Source organism: Chiloscyllium plagiosum, chromosome 13 (assembly GCF_004010195.1).
Source record: "Chiloscyllium plagiosum isolate BGI_BamShark_2017 chromosome 13, ASM401019v2, whole genome shotgun sequence".
Lineage (NCBI taxonomy): Eukaryota > Metazoa > Chordata > Chondrichthyes > Orectolobiformes > Hemiscylliidae > Chiloscyllium > Chiloscyllium plagiosum.
The window spans coordinates 64,592,254-64,619,002 of NC_057722.1; the positions used below are offsets into that span (position 1 = coordinate 64,592,254).

The 26,749-nt window shown below is 41.8% G+C and overlaps 1 protein-coding gene across 3 annotated transcripts in view; it reads left to right on the top strand.

The window, feature by feature from the left end:
• Positions 1 to 215: 215 nt before the first annotated feature.
• Positions 216 to 26,749, top strand: part of gpr160 (G protein-coupled receptor 160) — a 42,379-nt gene continuing 15,845 nt past the window's right edge. For 2 of the 3 annotated variants that reach the window (XM_043702642.1, XM_043702645.1), the window contains exon 1: positions 216 to 373. The gene's annotated coding sequence lies outside the window, so the exon portion shown is untranslated. Of the gene's footprint in view, positions 374 to 20,526; positions 20,573 to 26,749 lie in introns of those variants that run through there. The other variant, XM_043702641.1, reaches the window with a different exon arrangement.

Below are 26,749 nucleotides of genomic sequence, written 5' to 3' on the forward strand. Positions count from 1 at the left end.
TAGGGAGAGGCATGAGTTGACTAACCTTGGAAACCAGTCATAAAAGCAAAACAATTATGGTTTTTCTTGTGTGCTTTTCGTCTCTTGGTGAACCTGACAATGTTTGAGATATGGATCACACCCATGGCCTGGGGCTTTGACTTGGACTCATTTGTGGGAGGAGTTAAATGGTGGGCAAAGCAATATATATAATCTCTTCATCAGTTTTTGTGATTCTTTCTGTCTTCGGCACACCTTCTCCTTCATTTCTTTAATGATTACAATTCAAAGTTCTCTCGATTGTTGAGTGTGTCAGATGGTGAGAAAAGCAATTTTGCATTTAATCGAGTGGAAACAGGCTTCTGTTCACTGGAGAGGAATGCACTAAGCTCAGGTGAGTGGCTTTAAGTTAGGGTAATAATTCATTTATACAGAGTGGATGCTGACTCTAACATATGTGTATTATTTTTACTGATGCCTTTCATGAGATCTGCACATGGGTTATTTTAGTGTGACAATATTTTTAAAAATTAATTTCAGAACATACCAAGTGCTAGCATGGTAAATTTGGCTACATGGAGGCTGCAGCTTGTGCAATATTATGAGGCAGACTACTTGAATGAGGAAGCTGGTGTTATAATGGTAAAGTCAGTAAACTAGCGAACAAAATAGCCTTTCCTGCCGGCATGGGTTCAAATTCATGTAAGGTGGCTGATTTTTAATTTCAATCAATAATTCCAGAATTGAAAGCTAATCTCAGTGGTGGAAAACTATGACAATTATAAAGGATTACTGTAAAGACTCCTTTGCTTTACTGAAGCACTTCTGAGAGGCATATCTGCCTTCTCGACCTGGTCCAACCCACTTGTCCCATTGCAATTTGATTGATTCTAAAATGGCAGCTTTCCGCTCTTTTCTCAATATCCTGCTTTCACAGAGTTTCCGGTATTGCTACTACAGTAGTACTCTTTGATGTATGTTATAGCTAAGGCAATAATGGCCATTATAAAAGGCAGCTGAACAGCTCTTCCTAACGTACTTACATTTAGATGTTTAGCATACACCTTTATCCAAGATGATTTAAACTGTGTGCTTTGTGCTGCACCTCCATTATGCATCAGAAATATTCCAAAAAGAGAAAGTAGTTAAGTTAGTGTACTCTGGATTGAAATTTGTGTACCAGGGACTTCCAGGGCTCTTTCCCTGAGACACAGCTGCCTAGACTTGGATTTATCTGGAACATGAATCACCCTTGGTTATTTCCAAAAAAAAGTGATTTTAAATCATCTCCTGTTATTACTATCTGTTGGGTAGGAGACAGAGGGTGATGGTGGAGGATTGTTTTTCAGGCTGGAGGTCTGTAATTAACAGTGTGTCACAAGGATTGCTGCAGGGTCCACTGCTTTTCATCATTTACATAAAAATTTAGATGTGATTATAGAAGGGATTGTCAGCAAGTTTGCAGATGACATCAAAATTAGTAGTGTGGTAGACAGCAAAGAAGGTTAGCTAAGATCTTGATCAAATGGGCCAAGGAGTAGCAAATGGAATTTAGTTTAAATAAATGTGAGGTGCTGCATCTTGGAAAAATAAATGAAGGCAAGACTTATACACTTAATAATAAGGTCATGGGAGTGTTGCTGAACAAAGAGACCTTGGAGTACAGGTTTATAGTTTCTTGAAAGTGGAGTCACAGGTAGACAGGATAGTATGCTTGCCTTTATTGGTCAGTGCATTCAGTCTATGTTGTTCAAGACATTGGTTAGCCCACTTTTGGAATATTGCATTCAATTCTGGTCTCCCAGCCATAGGAAAGATGTTGTTAAACTTGAAAGGGTTCAGAAAAGATTTACAAGGATGTTGCCAGGAATTGAAGGTTTGAGCTATAGGGAGAGGCTGAATAGGGAGAGGGCTACTTTCCTTGGCACATCAGAGGCTTATAAAATAATGAGGAGCATGGATACAGTGAATGGCGGGGCTTTTCCCAGGAGTGGAGGCGTCCAGAACTAAAGGGCTTGGTTTAGGTTCAGAGGAGAAAGAGTTAAAAGGGACCTAAGGGGCAACTTTTTCATGCACAGGGTGATGCCTGTATGGAATCAGCTGCCAGAGGAATTGGTAGAGGCTGGTATACTTAAAACATTTAAAAAGCATTTGGATGGGCATATGAAAAGGAAGGTTTTTGAAGGATTTAGATTAATTTAGGATTTTTGACTGGTTAGGTCGAGTAGAACTGAAGGGTCTGTTTGCATGCTGTACATCTCAATGACTCTTTCATGAAACACCAAAAAAGTAAATAGATTAGATTCCCTGCAGTGTGAAAACAGGCCATTCGGCCCAACAAGTCCATACCAACACTCCGAAGAGTAACCCACCCAGACCCATTTCCCTACATTTACCCCTGACTAATGCACCTAACACTATGGGCAATTTAGCATGGCCAATTCACCTGGCCTGCACATCTTTTTTCGAATGTGGGAGGAAACCAGAGCACCCGGAGGAAACCCGCACAGACATAGGGAGAACGTGCAAACTCCACACAGTCATCCAAAGCAGGAATCAAATGTAGGTCCCTGGCACTGTGAGGCAGCAGTGCTAACCACAGAGCCACCATGCCGCTCCATTATATTCATGCTAGGGTAATTTTTACCCTTATCGTTGGCACACCCTAACCTGTTAGAATTCAGCAGGAGTAGACAATTTAATTACTGGCATCTGCATCCATCTGGCTGATCACAAGCAGTAAGGGCACTCATACAAAGTCATCAGTGTTGTTCTTTAAATATGCAGATTAGTTATTGATGATATTCTCAGGAGTTGGCAGCACAATCAACTTGAGGCCTGGGAGTGAGGTGAATGTTATTCTGCTGATTTTTCCTCTTGGAAAAAGGTCTTAGGAGTTTGAAGTGGCTCAGAGAAATAATAAAAGGATTTGGGACCCATCCACTGCCACTGCTGAGATTCTGCCATTCCCGCTCAGAGGAAAAACAGTGTAGTAATGCATTATCATATTATAATTGCACCTGATTGAAAACCAACACCTTTATTCAACAAAATTATACAGTGAGAACGGTAAGGGAGGACATTGTATTTGGTGTCCTCTCCTGATACCAAGCTTCCTGTTACATGTTATTAGATGTCACTATAAGCTCGCTCCTTTTACTTAGTAGCTATACTTAAATTTCTTAGTTTCAATTTTCTTCATTCCTAAGTGTGCAAGGAATGGTGTATGGAGGATAAACATAGTAAACTCAATGTAACTTGATGCATTACACTGCCCATGCTCTGTCATTTCTGACCATATTGATCTCAAATTGATCCCATTGCCCAAATATCATGTCACAAACTAAAACTATTCTTCCAGCCTGTTGTTCTCACTGCAGTGTATCAATCACAAACTAAACACATTGACCTTATCTCAATTCTAAATCTCCCCTGTCCCCATAGCTATGTCTCAATTCAAAATCATTCCAGTTCCCTCAAAATCCCTATTGCTTGTATCATTCTCAAATTAAATCCACTGACCATCCTATTCCCCTAGCCTTGTTTCAATCGCAAACAAAACTCACTCCTGATCTCTCACCCTTGCCTTGTTAAAATCCCAAACTAAACCCTCTGCCCTCCTCTATTCCCATAATCCTGTATCAATATCAATGTAATCCCACCATCAGCTATCTCCCGATAGATCAGTGACTGAATGGCTTCATTCTGCTCCTATGCCTTATGGAGAGGGGAAGAGGAATGTGATTGGTGTAGGGGAATATTTTTGATGGCAGCCAATGAAAGTTGGGGGGTGGGTGGCAGTATGGGTGAGGGAAGGATAATATTGATGGAGAAGGTAGGATAGCGTGGATGGTAAGTGGGCAAAGGTATTTCAGGTGGAATGGGGATTCATTTCTGACCAGCCTTTTCACAATCCAAGGAAAAGGTCGACCTGGAAAAAATGAGTGACAGTGTCAATAACTTAGTTTTCTGGATGTGTTTGAATATGACATGTGCATTCTCCTCAAGCATCTCATGTAATACTCTTAACACAATCCTTTTAAGATTGCAAAAGCTAATTCAAATGATTCAATTTATGGTAGTCTTGAATTATGGAAGTCCATTTGAAAATGTTTCACATGTTTTCTGATAGCCTCATTAGTCTCATATCTGTTAAATAATTCAGGGAGAACTGTTTGTAGCAGAGAAATGCTCGGTATCATTTAAAAGCCAACAGCAGCATAGTGCAATGCTGAATCTGGGCAAATGGTCAGATACAAAGAGAATTTAGCCATGTTTGATTTATTTTTATGCCAAGCATAACAAAAGTCGGGCATATTGAGGGCAAGAGAAAACTTTTGCTGTGACGCATCCAGTCAGGTCAGTAACTTACAATTTTAAGTGAAGAATTAGTTGACAATCTCACAGAGTTGCCTTGGGTTTTTTTCAGAAATACAATGACAACAACAAGTTCCATTTATATAATGCCTTTAATTTAGTAAACTATCCCAAGTCGCTTCACAGGAATGTTAAACAAAATTTGACATTGGGCTACATGGGGAGATTTGAGAATTGGCAACTTAAAGCTGGGCTGAAGAGGTTGAAGGAGCATGTTGGGGGAGTAGGAAAAAGGAATGAAGGGGTTGGCAAAGGAAATTGCAGAGCTGAGGATCCAGGCAGCTGAAGGCTCAGTCACTATTGTGAAGTGATTAAAAATCTGTGGCCAGAGTCAGGGGATTGCATATATTTAGGAGGGCTGTAGGACTGGACGAGACTATATAGAGGGGCAAATCCATGGAGGAATTTGAAAGCAAGAATTTAAAATCTAGGGAATTGCCTAACTAGGAACCAGCAAGAAGAGGTCATTAGGACTATGATACAGATTGCTGGGAGGGCTCTTGTGACACAGTGGTAGTGTCTCTACCTCTGGCCCAGAGGACCTCGGTTTAAATCCCACCTGCTCCAGAGGTCTGTCTTAGCACACCTGAACAGGCAAATTGATTTTTTAAAAAGCTTTGACAGGAGAGTTCTGACTGATTTCAATTATCCCAAGAGTATGGACTGCACAGTGGCTCAGAGGTAAGCACTGTTGCCTCACTGTGCCAGAGACCTGGGTTTGATTCCTCCCTCAGTGACTGTCTGTGTGGGGTTTGCACATTCTCTTTGTGGATTTTCTCCAGGTGCTCTGGTTTCCTCCCACAGTCCAAAGATGTGCAAGTTAGGTAGATTGGTAATGCTGAACTGCACTTCCTACCCAGGGATGTACAGGCGAGATGGATTAACCATGGGAAATGCAATTTCATTCTGACTATGGCCAACATTTAATGGACATTCCTAACCATCCTTGAGGAGTGCTGGTGAGCTGCCTTCTTGAACCATTGCAGTCCTTTTTATGTAGGAATACCCACAGTGCTATTATGGAGGGATTTCTGGGATTTTGACCTAGGAACAGTGATAACTTGTATCCCAAAGTGATGGGCTGGATTAAATTGTGCCCTGTATTCATCTATACTATGCATTCTATATCACTTACAGCACAAAAAGATTTTGTCTCCTGAAATCACCTCTTTTGATAATTACCTGAAATTTGTATCTTCTCTTTAATAACCTTCCAATCATTTGGAAAGGTTTTTCCTCAATTGCTCTATATAAATCCTTCATCAGTTGAAAAACCTCTATTAAAACCCATCTAAATACTATGACTGCAAGAACAGGCTGGGAATTCTTAAGTGAGTAACTCATTTCTTAACTCCCCAAAGCATCCACGAGGCACAGGTCAGGAGTATGTCAGACTACTCCCCACTGGCCTGGATGGGTGCAGCTCCAACAATATTCAAGAAGTTCAAAGCAACTGGCTTGATTGGCATTCCATCTATCACCTTCAACATTCAGACCCCTCACTATCATTGAAAATGGTAGCAGCGAGTACCATCTACAAGATGCATTGCCGCAACTCACCAAGGCTCCTATAACAACAGCCTGACCTGACCTTTGCCACCTACAAAGACAAGGAGAGGAAATACAAGGAACACCCCCATTTACAAGTTCCCCTCAAAGTCACACACCATCCTCCTTTGGAAAAATATTGCCATTCCTTCAGTGTTGCTGGGTCAAGCTTTTAGAGCTCCCTTTCCAACAGCACTGTGGATGTACCTTAGCTCATGGACTGCAATAGTTAAAGGAAGTGACTCAACTTTTCCATGGCAATGGGGGATGGGTAATGAATGTTATCCTAGACAGCAATACCCAAACCTTATGGCTGAATATGAGAAAAAAAACTTGGCATAGTCTTCTTTGCAATAATCCAGTTTCTGCAGTTGATTCACACACCTGTAATTCCTCATTCTGTCACCACTCTAGTAAAAAATCATATCCTTTCCAAAGGTTTCCTCATGCGTAGTGCACATAAGTTGAACAAAATAGTCCGGAAAGAGTGCTGATTGTTGCTGGATGAATGATCTCTGATGAGCAAAATGATGTTCTTCGTTTAAACCTGTACAGAATATGTGACCATGCAGAAGTAGTAATCTCAATGGAATGCAAGCAGCACTGTTAATTATTAGAAAGAGTGTGTGAGAAATGGTTGAAACCCATTCAGTGTCCTTTCTCACCAGTGGGGTCAATGAACAAACCTCAACAATGATCTGTTCAAGATAGACCATCCTTTGAGTTAAATCTTTTCCCTGGTGGTAGAACCAGGAGTTGTTCCGGTTCCTGAAGATTGAGGTGAGGGGCAAAGGACTAATGGATGGAGTTTAATTTAGTAAAATGTGAGGTGTTGCATTTTGGTAAGGCAAACCAGGCAGGACTTAAACATTTAACAGTAGGGTCTTGGGGAGTGCTGCGAAACCAAGAGAACTACGGGTACAAATGCGTCACTCTTTGAAAATGGAGTCACAAATAGACAGAGTAGTGAAGAAGGTGTTTGGCACACTTAACTTCATTGATAATAACATTGACTAGAGGGGTTGGGATGTCACATCACGGCTGTACAGGACATTGGTGAGGCTACGTTTGGAATACTGGGTACAATTCTAGTTGCGCTTCTTGTTAAACTTGAGAGAGTGTGGAAAGAATTTATAAGGGTGTTGCCAGGGACTGGAGGGTTTGAACTACAGGGAGTGGCAGAATAGGCTGGGACTTTTCTCCCTGGAGTGTAGAAGGCTGAGGGATGATTTTATAGAGGTTTATTAATTTATTGAGAGGCATGGATAGAACAATTAGCCAAGGCCTTTTTGTAGGGTTGGGGGAGTTCAAAACTAGAGGACATAGATTTAAGGTGAGAGGGGAAAAATTTAAAAAGGACCTAAGGTGGGGGGTGGGGGAGGTAACCGTTTTATGCAAAAGTTGGTGCATGGATGAAACAAGTTTCCAGGCGAAGTATGGAGATGGCTACAGTTGTAACATTTAAAAGGCACCAGGATGGGTATTTGAATAGGAAGGGTCAGAGGGATATGGGCCAAATGCTGGCAAATAGGACTAGGTCAGATTGGCATGTCTGGTCAGCGCAGCAGAGTTGGACTGAGAGGTCTGTTTCTGTGCTATATCATTCTGTGACTCTTTGAAGAAATCACTGACCTGTACATCTGACCAGGGAAGGTTCTGAATTGGCGTGGTGACAGGCTCAATCTCCAATTATGCGCAGTAGTTTGGCACACAAAGCAGTGGATTGCTATGCAAGAAGAGTCCTCTTAATTACTGTTTAAAACCTTAAATTCAACAAGGCAGGTGTCCTTTATATGCCCTGGAATTGGTGCTTGCATACCAGCCATTCTTGTAATTTTCTGACCTCCATTCCCAACTTCAGTTGGGCCTGCAAATTCAGCATTCTCTCAGGCTGCATGGATACAATTTCAATTCTGAAAGGATAATTATCGAAAAGAACAAGAAGACATGCATTTTTATGTATGCATTCACGACCTAAGGACATCAGAAAATGCTTTTTGGTACTTTTTGAAATGCATTAATTGCAGCAATGTGACAATCAAATATGCACCCTCCAAATCGAAATACAATTTAGTTCTGTGTGACATTGATTGACAGATAAACATTGGCTGAGACACTTAGGAAAACTCATCTAGACAAAATTTAACTGCTGGAAAAGGGACATGCCATTGAAGCTTTGGCTTGCAATCATCAGGCCAGATGAAAGAACACCAAATTTCAAGTGGAGCAAGAATTTATACTGCATGGGAAAAGAGTGTTGATTTGTTGGCAAATTAATTATAATTGAATAAGATGTTGCATGGACAATGCACTCAGGAATTATGATCTAAAGCTTTTGTTAATTCAAATTATGCAATGCTTGAACATGTTCCTTTTGCCTGCAAAAGACCTGTCATTATGCATGAATATATGTAGCTTTCAGTATGCGTAAATGATCTGAACTGAGAGCCCAACTGATAATAGTAAATTAATTGTTAGCGTAATTCTTAGTACATTCTCAATTGTTCAGAAGGTGCTGCTTAATAAAAAATCCCAACTAAAATTAGATCTTATGAATAAACAAATGCAGCAATTGCTGGAAAAGCTGAGATCAGGACTGGCAGCATCTGTGGAGAGAAAGCAGAATTAACGTTTTATGTCCAATGACCCTTAGACATTATGACCTGGATTTTCCAATGGTCAGGCAATCCAATTATTCTAATGTAGATGAAAGTTGTACACAGAAACCCTGTAAAATCCCCATTGTGGCACACTCCAAAGGAATTACCCAGGAAATTGAAGATTCGGTTATACAGCTCTTTTTTTGCCTGGGATCCTCAGAAGTTAGCGCTGAAAATGTGTTGCTGGAAAAGCGCAGCAGGTCAGGCAGCATCCAAGGAGCAGGAGAATCGACATTTCGGGCGTGAGCCCTTCATGCCCGAAATGTCGATTCTCCTGCTCCTTGGATGCTGCCTGACCTGGTGCGCTTTTCCAGCAACACATTTTCAGCTCTGATCTCCAGCATCTGCAGTCCTCGCTTTCTCCATCCTCAGAAGTTAGCCATTTAAATTGGAGATTTCAGAAGTTTCCGATAAAATTAATTAAATAATTGCTCATGAAAAGCTAAACTATTAAACATAGAGGAGGCAATGGTCAAATGGTATTATCACTAGAATGTTAATCTAGGAAAGTCAGCTAATGTTCTCATAACCTGGGTTCAAATTCTACTATGCAGATGGTGGAATTTTTAAAAAAGCTAGAATTAAGAATCCAATGATGATCAATTGTTGGAAAAACCCATCTAATACATTAATGTCCCTTAGGGAAAGAAAATGCCACCCTTATCTGGCCTGGCCTACATGTGACTCCAGACCCACAGCAATGTGGTTGATTCTGAACTGCCCTCTGGGCAATTAGAGATGGGCAATAAATGCTGACATACCCAAAGATGCCCATATCCCATAAGTGATTTTAAAAATATAATTTAACTCCTTAGTAACTATCCAACTGATTCCATACTTACCTCATGCACCCACAACAACTCCTCCCCCAGACCACATACGCATGCTAGACTATCCCAGGACCCTACACTGTCCCACTTCAGCCCTGACATCCATCTTTCCTTTGCTCTAGAGCCAACACTCACCTTCCCCCACTTCAGAACTTCTCCCCTCCTCCCCACTCTGAACCTACCATCCCCTGCTCTGCCTCCCATTCCCCCAACCCAGTACACAACCATTACCCCCTCCCCTCATCATCATCTGTTCTGGACTTGGCACCTCCCCTTCTCCACACCCTTCAGACTCATTGCTCCGTTCCTCAGCTCCAGGCCTAATCTATCTTTGTGGCATCCAGCCCAAAAGGATACGAGATCTCCCAACCACACCAACCTACCCTAAACACTGCATTACTTACCAGCACCCCTCTTATTACCTTGCAACATGGACAAAAGAGCTGAATTCCTGAGGTGAGAGCGACAGCCCTTAACATCAAGGCCTCATTGACCAAATGTAGCATCAAGGAGCCCAACCGAAAATGAAATCATCTGGTATCAGAAAGCAAATTCTCTGCTGGTTTGAGTCATACCTGGCACATAGGAAGATGGCTGTAGTTGTTGGAGGTCAGTTATCTCAGCTCTAGGACATCTATGCAGGAGTTCCTTATGGTAGTGTCCCTAACCCAACCATCTTTAGCTGCTTCATCAATGACTTTCTGTCCATCATAAGGTCAGAAGTGGGGATGTTCACTGATGATTACACACTGTTAAGCACTATTTGTGACTACTCAGATACTGAAATAGTCTGTGTTCAAATCCAGCTGGACCTGGATATCTTGAGCTGACACGTGGCAAGTCACATCGCACCACACAAATGCCAGGCAATGACCATAACCAAAAACAGACAATCCAATTACCATCTCTTGAATTCTCACTGTCAACATCCTTGGTGTTCCTATTGACCCGAAACTCAACTAGCCTCACAATATCAACACTACAAGAGCAGGCCCCAAGCCCATGAATCCTGCTGCAAGTAATTCACCTCCTGACTCCCGAAAGCCTGTCCACCACCTACAGGCTAGAAATCAAGCGTGTGATGGAATACTCCCTACCTGCCTGGATGCGTACAACTCCAACAACACTCAAGAAGCTTGATACCATCCAGAACAAAGTAACCTGCTTGATTGGCATCCATAAACATCCACACCCTCCACCATTGATGCTTAGTACTATCTACAAGATGCACCACAGAAATTCATAAAAGATCTTTAGACAGCACCTTCCAAATCCATAACCACTTCCGTCTAGAAGGACAAGGGCAGCAGATACACCGATACTTGCAGGTTCCCCTCTGTCACTCATCATTCTGAATTGGAAATATATCACCAATCCCTTCACTGTCACTGGTGATAACCTTGGAATTCCCTCCCGAAGGGTATGGTGGGTCAGCCTCCCACATGTGAACTGGAACACTCAGCACCACCTTCTCAAGAGCACCTAGAGATGGGCAATTAATGTTGGCTCCCTGGTGATGTCCATGTCCCATGAGTGAATTTAAAAAAAATCTTTATCTGGCACCTTCCTCCCCAACCCATTTAGCACCCTACTTCTCTGCCACATCACCATCTGGTATCCCATCTTCCAGTAGCCTAACCTCAGTCTTTCCTTATCCACTTACCATTTGACAATAGCTGTCAAGGTGATTGTGATTGTAGAACTTGAAATTTCAGAATATGGCAGCTGGCTATTTAAAAGCTGAATGATTTGCCTTCCTGCAACAATTCTAAACTATAAGAGAACTTTCAGAATGGAAGTACACCTCTGCATTTCTGAAGAAACTAAGATCAAAATCTCCTGTCAGAAATGGGGAGTTATCTTTTTTGTAAAACAGGGAGCAAAGTGGCAATCTCACAGAGATTGAGCTGGATTTTCTGAGGAGGGGCAATGTTTTGAATTGTGCAAGCATGAGCTGTTGATTATAGCCAATGTTCTGTTGATTGACAGCAGGTCATTTCCTTCAAAATACAGCATTGCTGCATCTTTCTTGATGGCTCCAGGATGGCAAGTTGACAGCATGTCTTTTTTTCTCCTGGTTTGCTTTGAAATGTTGTGATGGAATCTTTTTTAACGAACTGAGGCAGCAGATTGAGCCTTGGTGGGCAGTCGCGGGGGAGTTGCACAGTGGCAGTGGGCAGCATGGTGGCACAGTGGTTAGCACTGCTGCCTCACAGCACCAGAGACCCGGGTTCAATTCCCGCCTCAGGCAACTGACTGTGTGGAGTTTGCACAGTCTCCCCGTGTCTGCGTGCGTTTCCTCTGGGTGCTCCGGTTTCCTCCCACAGTCCAAAAATGTGCAGATTAGGTGAATTGGCCATGCTAAATTGCCCGTAGTGTTACATGAAGGGGTAAATATAGGGGAATGGGTCTGGGTGGGTGGCGCTTCGGTGGGTCGGTGTGGACTTGTTGGGCCGAAGGGCCTGTTTCCACACTAATCTAGTAATCTAACCTAAAATAAGACACATGATTTCAAAATAAGGTATCTCGCATAAAGACAACGAGGAATTTCTACTCTTAGAGAGTTAGGCAAAAGTGAGGACTGCAGAGGTTGGTAATTAGAGTCACGATTAGAGTGGTGCTGGAAAAGTACAGCAGGTCAGGCAGCATCCGAGGAGCAGGAAAATCAACATTTTGGGCAGGAGCCCGTCATCAGGAATCATTCCTGATGAAGGGCTCCTGCCCGAAACGCCGATTTTCCTGCTCCTCGGATGCTGCCTGACCTACTGTGCCTTTCCAGCACCACTCTAATCTTGACTCTTAGAGGGTTATCAATCTTCAGAATTGTCCACCCTAGAGAACAATAGAGGTTGAATAATTGAATATATTCAAGGGTGAGTTGTTTGATCTACAACGGAATATGGGGCATTGGAGGGGCAGGTAAGCAGCAAGTTGGAATTGAAAGCATGATCAAATTGGCCATGATCTAATTGAATAGTGGACTAGGCTTGAGGGCCAACTGGTCTTTTCCTGCCCTTATTTCTTATTTTCTTATCTTATTAAATGTCTCACCTGAAAGAATGTACATCCTAATATCAGAACAGCATAATTGCATTTTGTTTTCACATCCAGGGTATTCTTACACACAACTGAACATATTTTTCCCATAACCAAATTAATTTCCATCTATTATCCAGCACCAGTAGATCATTTTCAAGTGATTAATTTACATGCAATGCCCATTGACGGCCAGGCGTAGGCAGAAGGAAAGGGGACTACGTCAAAATGGAGTTGAACATCATTTTATTCTTTGCTTTTAAGTAAAATTACTATTTTGATGGATTCAACAACAGTAACCTGTATTATCAATGGTGCTTTAGTCCCCTGGATTGATTCTTTTGTATTGCAATAAAGGCAACCGATACTCATGCTCGGAATGGAACCACATCCAACCTAGAGTCATAGAGATGTACAAACGGAAAGCATCCTTCGGTCTAACTCATCCATGCGGACCAGACATCCTAAACTAATAGTCCCATTTGCCAGCACTTGGCCCATATTCCTCTAAACCCTTCCTATTCAAATACCCACCCAGATGCTTTTTAAATGTTGTAATTGTACCAGCGTCCACCACTTCCTCTGGCAGTTCAATCCATACATGCACCACCCTCTGTATGAAAAAGTTGCCCCTTTAAATCTTTCCCTCTCACCCTAACCCTATGCCATCTAGTTCTGGATTCCCCCATCTCAGGGAAAAGACCTTGTCTATTTACCCTATCCATGGCCCTCATGATTTTATAAACCCAAATTGGATGGTTAACTATTTCCTGATGAGGTAAAGCATAGGCAGATGTGAAGAAAAGGGTCCTCTTCTACAGGTGAACTGAGGTGACGCAGACTGAACTATGGCTGCATTGAGTGGTACAAGAAGCTCAAAGCACTGAATGGCCTTCACTTTCCCTCATTCTATGGCATCAATCAACACTCTGACCTCCACAGTGTCACATTCTCTTTCACTATCTTACACCAACCTAGCTGTGCACCTCTCAGAATGGGAATGGGAATTGATGAAGGATTATGCACAGCTGGTTCCTGACTGAAGTCTAATAATGAATCTCAATAGATTTCAAAACCTATCCATTTGGGATGATCGCCAATTTCTAATGGGTTTTAACAGCCACTGATCTGAAAATCACCCTTGATGACCCTACCAATTGGCTGCAAGAATTCTGGGAATACAATCAACTAAAAACAACATTTAACAATGTTTCAGGAACTCAAAACTCCCCAGTGAGGATTCATGCCATTTAGAGTATTGGCATTATTGCATTGAATATTATCTATATTGAATATTAGTTTCAAAGGCAAATCAGCTACTCAATACTCTATTAAATTTATTACTCAAATATCTTTTGCAGACCTCTTATGCTTGAAATAACAGAATTTAAACTTTTATAATTTGATTCCTGTCTGATGCACAAGGTGTGCCTCCTTTTACGACTTCAGTTTCCTTTTTATCAGAAGCAATATCCGACCAACATAACAAAATTGGTGGCTCCATGACTTCACATCCTAAAAATGCAATCATTACAACAAGTTAGTGCCTGAAACTGGGAGAATAGTTTTCTTCTCTGACATTGTAGAGTTTATTCTTCTCAAACTCAATCAATTGTCTTCATATAGATTCACATATAAACAGGCTTTTCAGCCCAAAATGTTTATTGTTGAACCCCCCTGAAATTAAAAGACATTGATGGGAGGAACACCTAAGAATAAAAGGCATACAAGTTAAGTAAAACGCTGTTTTTAAAATAAATTAATTTCACTGCTTTAATCTATTTTACACATATCAGGTATGTGAGCAAAATCTATTTGATTGACAGCCAATAATCATTTAGTATATTCATTTTCTTCCTAACTGGTATCATAGGTTGAAACATAATATTGGGTGACCAATGGCAGGAGAGTTGGTGAGCAACAATAGAGGGCAAAGGTCATGTGTTGGTACTTCCTACTAGAGTGCACCTGTGTTTGTGCTCCACATGAGCTCCCTCCCACCTTCAACCCTCCAAAACAATATAGCTTTCTGTTCTTTTCTCCCTTATATACTTATCAACTGTAGTGATTATAACAAGGTCAGCCAGGTAGACATCACAGAATATGAGTTCCCTGAATGGAGCTGTTAATCTGGTCCAATCAAGGAACCCTGGCTGACAGCTATAAACAGGAGTGTCAGAAGTTCTGTTCACTCTGAGGGCTGGCTCAGAAGAAGTTGGACCAGTGTCAAGTACTATGCACTTGTAAATAAAGGGTGATTTGCTGATGAGACTTTACACAAGGCTCCTCTAAGCAAGAGTTTACTTTAAGGGATGGAATTTGGTACTGAAACCATGGAAATGGCCCTGCATGGGTAAAATGCATGGTTGATGCGAGGTAAGGTCCCGTGATATACAATGTTCAGATAGGTCAGGTGGCCCTGAACAAGTTCATGGACCAGATGAATGCTGCAAATTCACAAATGGGGCAGGAGCAAAACACAGTCAATTCCAGCAGAGGTACAGTATGGAGTTAGTTACTGAGTAAAGTTCCCTCCATACTGTCCCCATCAAACATTCCCAGCAGATGAACAGAATAAAGTTAGTTGCAGAATAAAGTTTCCTCTACGCCATCCTATTAAACATTCCAAGGACAGGTATCAGATGGGAATAGACACAGAATAAAGTTGCCTCTTCACTTTCCCCATTAAATACTCCCAGGACTGCTACTACACAGAGTTAGATACAGAATGAAGTTCCTTCTACTGTTTTAAACAGAAAGTAAACCTCCCCAGCACAGGAGTTAGATATAGAGAAATAAATCTAGTCTTTTAAACAGAAACTCTCAAAATAGTTAAATAGCCCCTGCTGGGAGACTGAAAGGCCAATATACTACTGAACTCAGTTTTTTTTAAATTAATTCATGGAATATGGACATCTCTGGCGAGACCAGCATTTACTACCTGTCCCTAATTGCCTAGAGGAGTTAAGAGTCAACCATATTTTTTGTGGTTCTGGAGTCACATGAAGACTAAATCAGTTAAGGATGACAGATTTCCTTCCTCAAGGAACATTAGTGTTCCAGATGGGTTTTCCAACAATTGACAATGGTTCCATGGTCATCATTAAATCCTTAATTCCAAATTTTTAAAATTGAATTCAAATTCCACTATCTACCATAATGGAATTTGAACTCGGGTCCTTAGAATATTAGCTGAGTTTCTGGATTAATATTCCAATAGAAATAGTAGTAGGCCATTGCTTCCCTTTAATCTATTGAGTGATGAAGGTTCATGATGTATTAATTTTACAAATTGGGAAGTTGGGTTCTAAAGAGGACAGGACCATGTTTAGCTTGATATTTTATATGTATTTCTATATAGTGTGGGTTAAAAAGGATGGACCTAAGATTCATTCTTGAGTTTTATGTACTCTGGTTGGATGTCTGAAATTTTGTTTACATGCATCCAAAAGAAGCTTTTAACCCCTTGAGGTTATTTATTCAGTGACTTAGCAATAACAGAGAGAAAAGAAGGGTTGTTACCTATCAGTGTGCCCAAGGACAGGCAAACTAAGGCAGACAGAAAGTTTCCCTTTAGAGGGAGAAAACCCACCAGACATTCAGTTAGAATGTGTGCTCAGAGAGGAAAGGCCTTTTCCAGTCACAGTGTAGTTTATCAGTCTCCAGAACAATCAGGACAGGAGAAGGATATCTAGAGAGGCTCCGTAAGCAGACGATTGTAGAAGAGTAATTTAATTAATTCATGTTAAGAAATAAGAGATTTAAGGATTTCATGAAGAGATTTTAACATCAGAAGCTAGCATAGAGCTGGGTCCAGAATTTTGCCAGAAAGAAACTAAGTATGGCAGCACGAGCTGATCTTTAAATTGGAAACAGGTTGACTCTTCAGTGAGATTTGAGTAGCTGCAAGGTTGTTATTGAGATAAAATGGGTTGAATTTCTATTGCTCATATTTATAGTAAAACAATTTCTGATAATTCTTATATAGTGAAAAATAGCTTGTGCTTTTCCCTTTTATGTGCACCAAACTTTCATGTTGGTTTGTTCAATGTACATTTTTACCATCAACAGGGTCAGAAGATATGTAACCAACTCTTTGGGTAAAGATTATTGTGGCATGGTGGAGATAACTTAAAAAACCATATTCTTGTAAGATCCTAAGTAATAGGAACAGGACTTAACAATTCAACCCATCAATCCAGCTCCAACATTCAAAATGTTCATGCTTGATCTGACTGTGGCCTTTACTTTCCTATCCTCAACCTTTGACTCCCTTATAGGTAAAAAATCTATGAGTGTTGTCTGGGTAGTACAACTAAGGCTGCAGTTATGCTGCACTATGAAATTAAACAATTTGCTGAAAAGTGCAACCAGTGAAACTAGAGTTATATTGTAGATTGGGAATTCCAGTTGGCACACCAAGTCCATGTTGGGATATAAGTGATTATAAAGACATATCTCAACATACCCATTTCAACATAACCAATTTTTAGACCATTTCAAACTGTGACCAGTATTTCTCGATTCTGCACCATGCCACATTCACTCATCACCTCTGTGCTTTCTGAACTGCATTGGTTCCTGGCCCAGCCACACCTCAATTTTAAAATCCAAATTTGGTTTTAAATCCCACGATAGCATTGTCCTTCTCTAACTTAGTAACTTCCTCAGCCCTTGCAAACCTTTGATTTCTCTTTGCTCCTCCAATTCTGACCCCTTGTATAGCTTTGGTTTTCATCACTCCACATCATTTGTTGCCATGACTTCAGCCATTTAGGTCCCAAAATCTGGAATTCCTTACTGAAACACTGCTGACCCTGTTTCCTGCTTTAAGATAGCCTTTAACGTACAATTTCTGCCCTGATATATGGATCGTTATCAAAATTTATTTGATAACGTTCCTGTTAGGCAGTTTGAGACATTTTACGATGCTACAACACACAGGAAAATAAATAGGCCAGTCAGCCATTGAGGTAAAAACAATGACTGCAGATGAGGGAAATATATCCCTGGTGGTGGGGTCTGTTTGGAGGTGGCGGAAATGTCGGCGGATGATTTGGTTTATGCGAAGGTTGGTAGGGTGGAAGGCCCTAAAGGAGCCTTCCACATCCATCAAAGTTTTACCTGCACATCCACTAATATCATTTATTGTATCCGTTGCTCCCGATGCGGTCTCCTCTACATTGGGGAGACTGGACGCCTCCTAGCAGAGCGCTTTAGGGAACATCTCAGAGACACCCGCACCAATCAACCAAACCGCCCCGTGGCCCAACATTTCAACCCCCCCTCCCACTCTGCCGAGGATATGGAGGTGCTGGGCCTCATCCACCGCCGCTCCCTCACCACCAGACACCTGGAGGAAGAACGCCTCATCTTCCGCCTCGGAACACTCCAACCCCAGGGCATCAATGTGGATTTCAACAGCTTCCTCATTTCCCCTTCCCCCACCTCAACCTAGTTTCTAACCTCCAGCAGCTCGATCCCCTGACCTGTCCGGGCTTGTCCGACCTGCCCAGCTCCTTTTCCACCTATCCACTCCACCCTCTCCTCCCTGACCTATCACCTTCATCTCCTTCCCCACTGACCTATTGTACTCTATGCCACTCTCTCCCCACCCCCACCCTCCTCTAGCTTATCTCTCCACGCTTCAGGCTCTCTGCCTTTATTCCTGATGAAGGGCTTTTGCCCGAAACGTCGATTTTGCCTGTCCCCGGATGCTGCCTGAATTGCTGTGCTATTCCAGCACCACTGATCCAGAATCTGCTTTCCAAACAGTTTCCTCATTTCCCGTTCCCCCACCTCATCCTAGCTTCTAACCTCCAGAAACTCGGTCCCCTGACCTGTCCGGACTTGTCCGACCTGCCCAGCTCCTTTTCCACCTATCCACTCCACCCTCTCCTCCCTGACCTATCACGTTCATCTCCTTCCCCACTGACCTATTGTACTCTATGCTACTCTCTCCCCCCCCCCCCCCCCCCCTAGCTTATCTCTCCACGCTTCAGGCTCTCTGCCTTTATTCCTGATGAAGGGCTTTTGCCCGAAACGTCGATTTTGCCTGTCCTCGGATGCTGCCTGAATTGCTGTGCTCTTCCAGCACCACTGATCCAGTCAGCCATTGAGACCATTTCAGTGCTATATAAATGCAACCTATTTTTGTGATGTATCATGTGATTTATACAGCTTGTGCAACTTAAACAGGGTTTGGTTCATGCAATCAGTTGAAAACTGATTACATTAGATACATCTTTACACAATTGGTGTTGCAGTTATTGATATTGAAGACTGCTAAATACTAGAATGCTGTGAGTGATTTTTTTTCTATTGTGTTGTTTTAGGATGAAAACAACTATTGTTGCATTACGCAAACCTGGATTTGACTGTTGTGCAGGTTCTGTGGGTCTGATTTCCTTTTAGTCGAATTCCATTAAAATGACATCATTGCAATTAATGAGAGTGTCTGTAATGATCTGGATTGCTTAGTGTGGTTCAACCAAATACAAGTTCATTTCTCATGACTTGAGATTTCAAAGATTTTTGTTTTATTCATATTCTGTTTTCATAAACTGTAAGTTTCTGTTTATTCACTTTGTCACTATATTAGAGAGTTTGAATAAGTCCATTTCATTTGTATTAGATTGGTAGGAGTTAGTAGGGGCTCAGCAAGACAAGAAACTGACATTGAAGTTATTTTTCTCATCAGTCTGTTCAGAGATGTTATTATATATGGGACTTGAACCTATGGGAACATATGGGACTTGAACTTAGGCCTCCCAACCGAAAAGCAGGGACGCAATCACTGTACTACAAGAACCCTACAATGACATTTAAGATCACTTGCCTGTGACAGAAATCACCTGAATTTCATTTCCAATTTTTTTTAAACTTGCTTTTTGTGCATGGGCATTACTGACTAGCCAGCATTTATTGACTATTATTAGTTGCTCTTGAGATGGTGGAGGTGAGCTGCCTTCTTGAACCACTGCAGTCCACCTGCTGTAAGTTGACCCACAGTGCCCTTAGGGAGAAGATTCTAGGATTTGAGGCAATGATAGTGAAGGAATCGCAAGTGATTGGTTTCAAGTCAGGATAATGAGTAACTTGGAGGAGAACGTGCAGAGGGTGGTGTTCCCATGAATCTACTGCCCTTGTCCTTCTAGATGGGATTTGTTGTTGTGGATTCACAGTGTGTCTTGTGGGTAGTACTGTACATACTGCAGCACTTGAAGGATGGCAGTTACATATTTGTAGATGTGGTGCCAATCAAATGAGCTACTTTGTCCTGGATGGTGTTAAACTTCCTGAATGGTGTGGGAACTGCACTCCTACAAGCAAGAGGGGGTCATTCCATCATACTCCTAACTTTCGTCTTGTAGATGACAGGTTTTGCGGAGTCAGGAGTTGACTTACTCACCGCAGTATTCCTAATTATCTATTTAAAACATGAATGGTGAATAGGTATTCCCTGTGATTCAAAGTGCTCTCTCTTTGCTCTTTCTGTGAAAACATCAAACAGCAGTTTTTAATAATTAAATCTATAACCCCATTATCATCAATGCAGCTACTAGCAACAAAGCTGGAATAAATGCAGAAAAACTATGAAACTCAGAAGGTCTGGCAGCATCAGTGGAGAGAGAAGCAGAGTTAAAATTTTGAGTTAGATATGAATTCTCTATCTGTTTGGTCAATGCTCCCAGTTCTGCACCAGAAGCATTTACCTAGATTTAGTGTTCAAACCTTTGGAACTAGATTTGAGCCCATGACTTTCTTGCGGTGTTCCCAGAGAATGAAGATTTAATGAATTTCTTTTTATCTGAAACCACTAATTGCGAAAGGAAGAAGCAACTCTGAGTAAACAAGACATTTCAAGCTTAAAGCCCACTTTTGTACTTGAAGGTCCCCAATCAGGATAGTCTTATTTGAATTATAATAACTTTTGATTGAATACAAGTTGTAACTGTAGTCTGATACAGGCACATCTGTTGCTAGGAGTTGCTGGAACCTTGTTTAATTACAAACAAGATAGCTTTGCTTTCATTGGTTAATGGGTGTAAGCTTGCTTTTAACTAGCCAATGAAGTTGAAGGGTGGAGATTCTATGTTTATCTATAAACCAGCTCTGAGTGGAATGATGGCTGTGTGGAAGGTTAGTACGAATTGTTTATAATGAATCTTAAAAATGTCTTCTGTGAGTTATTTTTCTAAGCATGAAGATTTTATAGCTGTTTCAGCATGGATGAATGAGCACAGCCAGCTAAACTGGTGTCAGGTGTTTATCTTCTGTTGGGACAAATGTTTACCAGATAATAAATCTTGTGCCTGCTTGTATTTGAGGAAGTAAAACAACAGCATACCAGTGTTTTAAAATTTCTGTTTTGCTGGGAGCTTCTGACTAAATGACTTGTGGCTGTAAGGTGTTCATAACAGGGAGGGTGCATAGCCAGCAGTCATAGTGCATTATTGGTACCAATGATGTGTAAAATAAAGAGTTCCTGCAGCAGGAATTTGGAGAGTTATGTAGTAGATTAGAAGACTACTGAGGTTGTAATCTCTGGATTACTTCCACTGTCATGTGCAACTGAGTAAAGGAATAGGAAGGTAGGTTAAATGAATGACTGAAAGGATTGTTTAGGAGGGAGGGGTTTATGACTTTTGGATTGATAGGCCAGCTTCTGGGGTAACTGGGGTCCTGTACAAACCTAGTGGGTTGCACCTGAACCAGAATAAGTCCAATATCCTTGCTGGGAGGTTTTACTGGTGCTGTTGGGGAGATTTTAAACTGATCTGGCAGGGTGATGGGCCACAGAGTACATGAAAAGTTAGGAGCCAAGTCCAATTCCCTATAGGAGGAAGACTACAAAAGTCCTGTGGGTGGAGAAGATATGGGCAGGATAAGGCACATGAGAGGACTAGAAAGCTCTATTGTCTATTTTAATGCAAGGAGCCTGACTGGTAGGATGGATAAACCTACAGCACTGAGACATGGTTGAAGGAAGGACAGGACTGGCAGCTCAACATTCCAGGTTATCCAAGTTTCAGGTGTGATGGAGAGATGACGTGGGAGCATTGTATTATTGACAAAAGAAACTATCACTACAGTAATGTGGGAAGATAGCCTGATTCAAAGGCCCTGCTAGGATATCTGGGTACAGATGAGAAATAAAAAGTGGGGTGTTCACCTTGCTAGAATTCTACCACAGGCTCCTCAATCAGAGGGAGATGGAAGTGCAGCTTTGGAGGCAAATCAGAAAGATGAGAGAAACACTGTTGTAGGGAATTTCAGTTTTGCTGACATTAACTGAAAAGATCAGATGGGTTGAAATATTTTTAAAGTGCATCCAGGAGATCTCTATGCCAGTATGTAGCTTCACCTACTAAAGATAGGGCAGTGCCAGACCTAATCCTACTGAATGAAGTCATAAGTGAGCATTTTAGGAAGGGTGGCCATAACTCTAAGTTTCAAAGCCATTATGGAAAAGGATAAGGATAGTACAGAAGTTAAATGTCGAAAATGGGTGAATGCCAATTTCAATATTGCTAGACAGGACCTGACATAAAGGTTACCCCCAAAACATTGACTTCTGTACCTCGTGATGCTGCCCACTTGCTGTGTTCTTCCAACCTCCTACCTGTCTACTTTGGATTCTAGCATCTGCAGGTTTTTTTGTCTCTACACGTAAACTGGGGGCAGATACTTATAGGTAAATCTACATTTGGAAAGTGGGAATCCATTTCAAGTACTACAGTGAAAGTTTAGGGCCAGTATGTTCCTCCCAAGAGTGAAGGGCAAGGGCAGTAAGTCCAAAGAACTATCAATGTCAAAGGGTATTGAAAGTTTGAAAAAGGAAGTATATGTTGAGTCCAGTGCATTTATAAACTGGGGAGGCCCTTCAAAAGTGTACAGTATAGGAGACTGCTTAAAAAGCAAATGAGGAGAAATAATACTTAGTTAGCCTTGGGATTTTCCTTGTTCCCACCTGCAAAAAAATGTCATGAGTCAGATTATTTCCAGGAAAAGAATAGGACCTCCAAGACCAAATGGACAATCTATGCATGGAGCCAATGGATGTGGGTGAGGTCTTAAATGAACACTTCTGATCCATATTCAGAGGTGGAATACACTGTAGCTGGAGATTAAGTGCATAAATACCCCAGGTCCTGATGAGATCAGAATGCTATGGAAGGCAAGATGATATTTAATACTTAATTGGCTACAGGTGAAGTGCTAGATGACTGAGGGATAGGTAATGTGGTTTCTTTTATTAATGAAGGACAGCAGGGATTGGCCAGGTAATTACAGACCAGTGGTAGGGAAGTTATTTGGGAAAATTCTGAAGGACAGTATTAATCAACATTTTGAAAGGTGAGGATTTATCAGGGATAGTCAGCACAGATTTGTTAAAGGGAGTTCCTGTCTGACAAATTCAGATTTTTGAAGTTGACTAAATATGTTGAGGTTAGTGTCTGTCTCCCTCTGTCTACATGGCTTTGCACCAGGTGCTCCAGTCTCCTCCCACAGTCCCATTATTCCTTGATCCTATTTCTATTGAGATGTCTACATTAATTAATTTGTTGGCCCTAAAGTTTTACCTCTAATTTAAAATGGTCTTAAATGTTCTTCCTTACTTTAAAATCCCTCTGTGCAACTCTCCAGCTACAATCCTGAGTTCTCTACAATCTTCCAGTTCCATCCTTTAGTGCATCCATGCTGTTGATCTCCATCATTAGCCGTTATGCTTTCAGCTACCTAGGTACCAACATCTGGAATTTCCATCCCACAACAATGTCATATAAAGTAATGGTCCAGATAGTTAATGTTGTGGCTGCATTTACCTCCATTCAATCTATTGATGTCTGTTTTTTTTTTGTTCTGAAGGGATCTAGGACAAAGCCCTAATGGAGACAAATGTTTCATCTCTAGCTTCTGATGATCTTTATTATTGTGCCGAACTAGTCAATGGAATTTTAACGTATTGGCATTGAGCAACAAACTATCCCTTGTTTTCTTACCACTCAATAGTGGTTTATTCTCTACCACTGCTAATGGATAGACCCTTTACAATAGTATAGGAAGAAGGATTGATTAAAGTTCGCTTTGAAAGAATAGAAAGGTGATGTTTCATGGCATTTCAAGAGATAACTCTCTGGGAAATAGGAGTGTGCATCTGTTCCCAAAATAAGCAGTAATGGACTTGGGATACATAGGCTGATTCAGACTGAGATAAAGGGAAAACTCTTCATTAGGAGGGTGGTATTCCTTTGACATTCTCTATCCTAGAAAGCTGTGGGGGCCAAGTCAGTGAATATATTTTTGACAGAAATACCTTTCTCGAAGCCAAGGATGTTGGGGATGGCTGGGAGAGAGTGGGATTATCTCTGAGATAGAGAGTTCAGCCATGATCATGTTGGATGGGATAGCAGCCTTGAGAGGCTTAATAGCATATTGTTGCTCCTATTTTCTGTTTCATCTACCTGGTTTTGATTTAATTTTGATCTTTGTGTTGGTTTGTTGTTATAGTGGCCCATTAAGGGCTGTCTAATCTGCTTAACACTTTAGTTTAATAAGAGTAGATAAAAGGTTTATGCCATTTTTGCTGTCAGTGCGAGCTTTAATTTACTTTGGATAATTGATTTTGGTTTTAAGTGTAGAAAAGTGGGGGTACAGCTGATTAAAAGCTGTGCCAGGCACCTCCTTAACCCAAAGTGAAAGTGGATAGCTAGCTGTATGTTTAAGATTTAAAAGAACATTAACATCCCAACCCAGCCTCATCTGTTTTAGGAGGTTAAAAATTATCTCCCAATTTATTTGGAGTTTCTGCCAAAGTTAAAATGCTAGATTGAGGAAGTCTGTAGAAACTCCATCGTATTATTCTTGATTTTGTAGTTTCGGCCATGGAGGTGAATTTTACAGAAAGCTGGGCTGCACAGTGACTCAGTGGTTAATATTGCTGCCTCTCAGCACCAGCAACCTGGATTTGATTCTAACCTTGGATTTCTGTCTGCGTGGAGTTTACACGTTGTCCTAGTGTGTGCATGGGTTTCCTCCCACAGTCCAGGTTAGGTGGATTGGCCATGCTAAATTGCCCATAGTGTCCTGGAATGTGCAGAGTAGTGGATTAGCCATGGGAAATGCAGGGTTACAGGGATAGACTGGAATTAGGTGGAATGCTCTTTGGAAGGGTTGTGTGGACTTGATGGGCCAAATGGCCTGTTTCCACACTGTGGGGATTCTATGACTGTTAGTGCATTTCAAAGTTGGATGAAGCTGCATAAAATAAAGCAGGTGACCAGTCCAGTCTTCTTTCCCCACCTGCACCCTAGACCTTGATATTTTGGGATGGGTAAGGTTTCAAACAGCTCACTTTGTCTACTTAAGGACTTCAATACACCTAAGGCAATTAGCTGCCACTTGCTCAAGGGTCACAATCTGCCACTGGTAATTTATCTATCTGTGGGGTCATGATAAACAACCTGGCAGCTAATTGTGGACAGAAAATCTGAAGGCTTCTTGGGAGGGTCTGTGTGCCCATTAGGGCCACCCTCATCCCTGCCCCACCAAAGAGATCAGCCTTGTTTGTCCTAGTTCCCTAACACCATAAATGTACCCCCTTGCTGGGATCTCTGAGCCACACCTGCTCAATCTCAGGACTTCCATCTTCATAGGAACAGAAGTAGGCCACTCAGCCCCTCAAACCTGCTCCACCATTTTTAAAACAAAACCGGTTGATCTGTGGCCTAACCCCATTTGCCTATCTTGCACCCATATCTCTTGATACCCTTGCTAATAAAAAAAAGTCTATTAAATTTAAATTTAATAATTGAATTGACATTGACACATTTGAGGAAGAGTTCCTAACCTCTATTACTCTTTGCATGTAGAAGTGCTTTCTAACGCCTCTCCTGAATGGTCTGGCCTTAATTCTTATACTATGCTCCTGGTTCTAGAATCTTCAACCAATGGAAATAGCTTATCTTTATCTACTGTCTTTTCATGTTAATATTCTGAAGACCTAAATTAGGTCACTCCTTAACATTCTAAATTTTAGAGAATTAAAACCTAATTTGTCTCATCTCTGACTTAATCCTTGATGTCCAGGTATTATCTTGTTAATGTGCATTGAACTCCTGTCAGGACCAAAACACCATTCCTAAAGTGTGGTGCCCAGACCTGTTAACAGTACTCTTAAATCATTAGAATCTCTCCAGTGTGGAACAAGGCCATTGCATCCACACCACTCCTCCATTCAGAATCCCACCCAGACACACCCGATCCCTGTAATCCTGCATTTCTCATGGCTAATCCACCTAGCCTGCACCTCTTTAGATTGTGGGAGGGACACCAGAGCAACCCACATACTGGGAGAATGCGCAAACTTCACACAGACAGTCACCCAAAGCTGCAATTGAATCCCTGGAGCTGAGAGGCTGCGGTGCCAACCACAGAGTCGCCATGCTGCTCTAATTGGGATCTAACCAGGATTTTGTGTAACTGCAATATAATGTCTGTATCTGTCTACTCTAGCCCTTTAGATATGAAGACCAGCATTCCATTAGCCTTTTTCTCTTTTCTGCACCAGTTTATGGTATTTTAACCAGTTAGGCACCTGAAGCCCCAAATTCTGTTGGATGTTTGCTGTATTTAACTTTAACTTCTTAAAAGAAATGCCCTGATCTGCTGTTTTTTGGTCTGAAATGGATAACTTCATACTTGCCACATTAAAATCCATCTGCCACAGCATTTATCAGTGTCCGTTATTTTATGCTGTCATTGACAGTGTCTAGGAGAAAGTGAGGACTGCAGATGCTGGAGATCAGAGCTGAAAATGTTGCTGGAAAAGCGCAGCAGGTCAGGCAGCATTCAAGGAACAGGAGAATCGACGTTTCGGGCATAAGCCCTTCTTCAGGAAAGGCCGCCTTCACCTACCACCCCACCAACCTCCATATACAGCGTATCATCCGCCGTCATTTCCGCCACCTCCAAACGGACCCCACCACCAGGGATATATTTCCCTCCCCTCCCCTATCAGCGTTCCGAAAAGACCACTCCCTCCGTGACTCCCTCGTCAGGTCCACACCCCCCACCAACCCAACCTCCACTCCCGGCACCTTCCCCTGCAACCGCAAGAAATGCAAAACTTGCGCCCACACCTCCCCCCTTACTTCCCTCCAAGGCCCCAAGGGACACTTCCATATCCGCCACAAATTCAACTGCACCTCCACACACATCATCTATTGCAACCGCAGCAGCCGATGTGGCCTCCTCTATATTGGGAAGACAGGCCGCCTACTTGCGGAACGTTCCAGAGAACACCTCTGGGACACC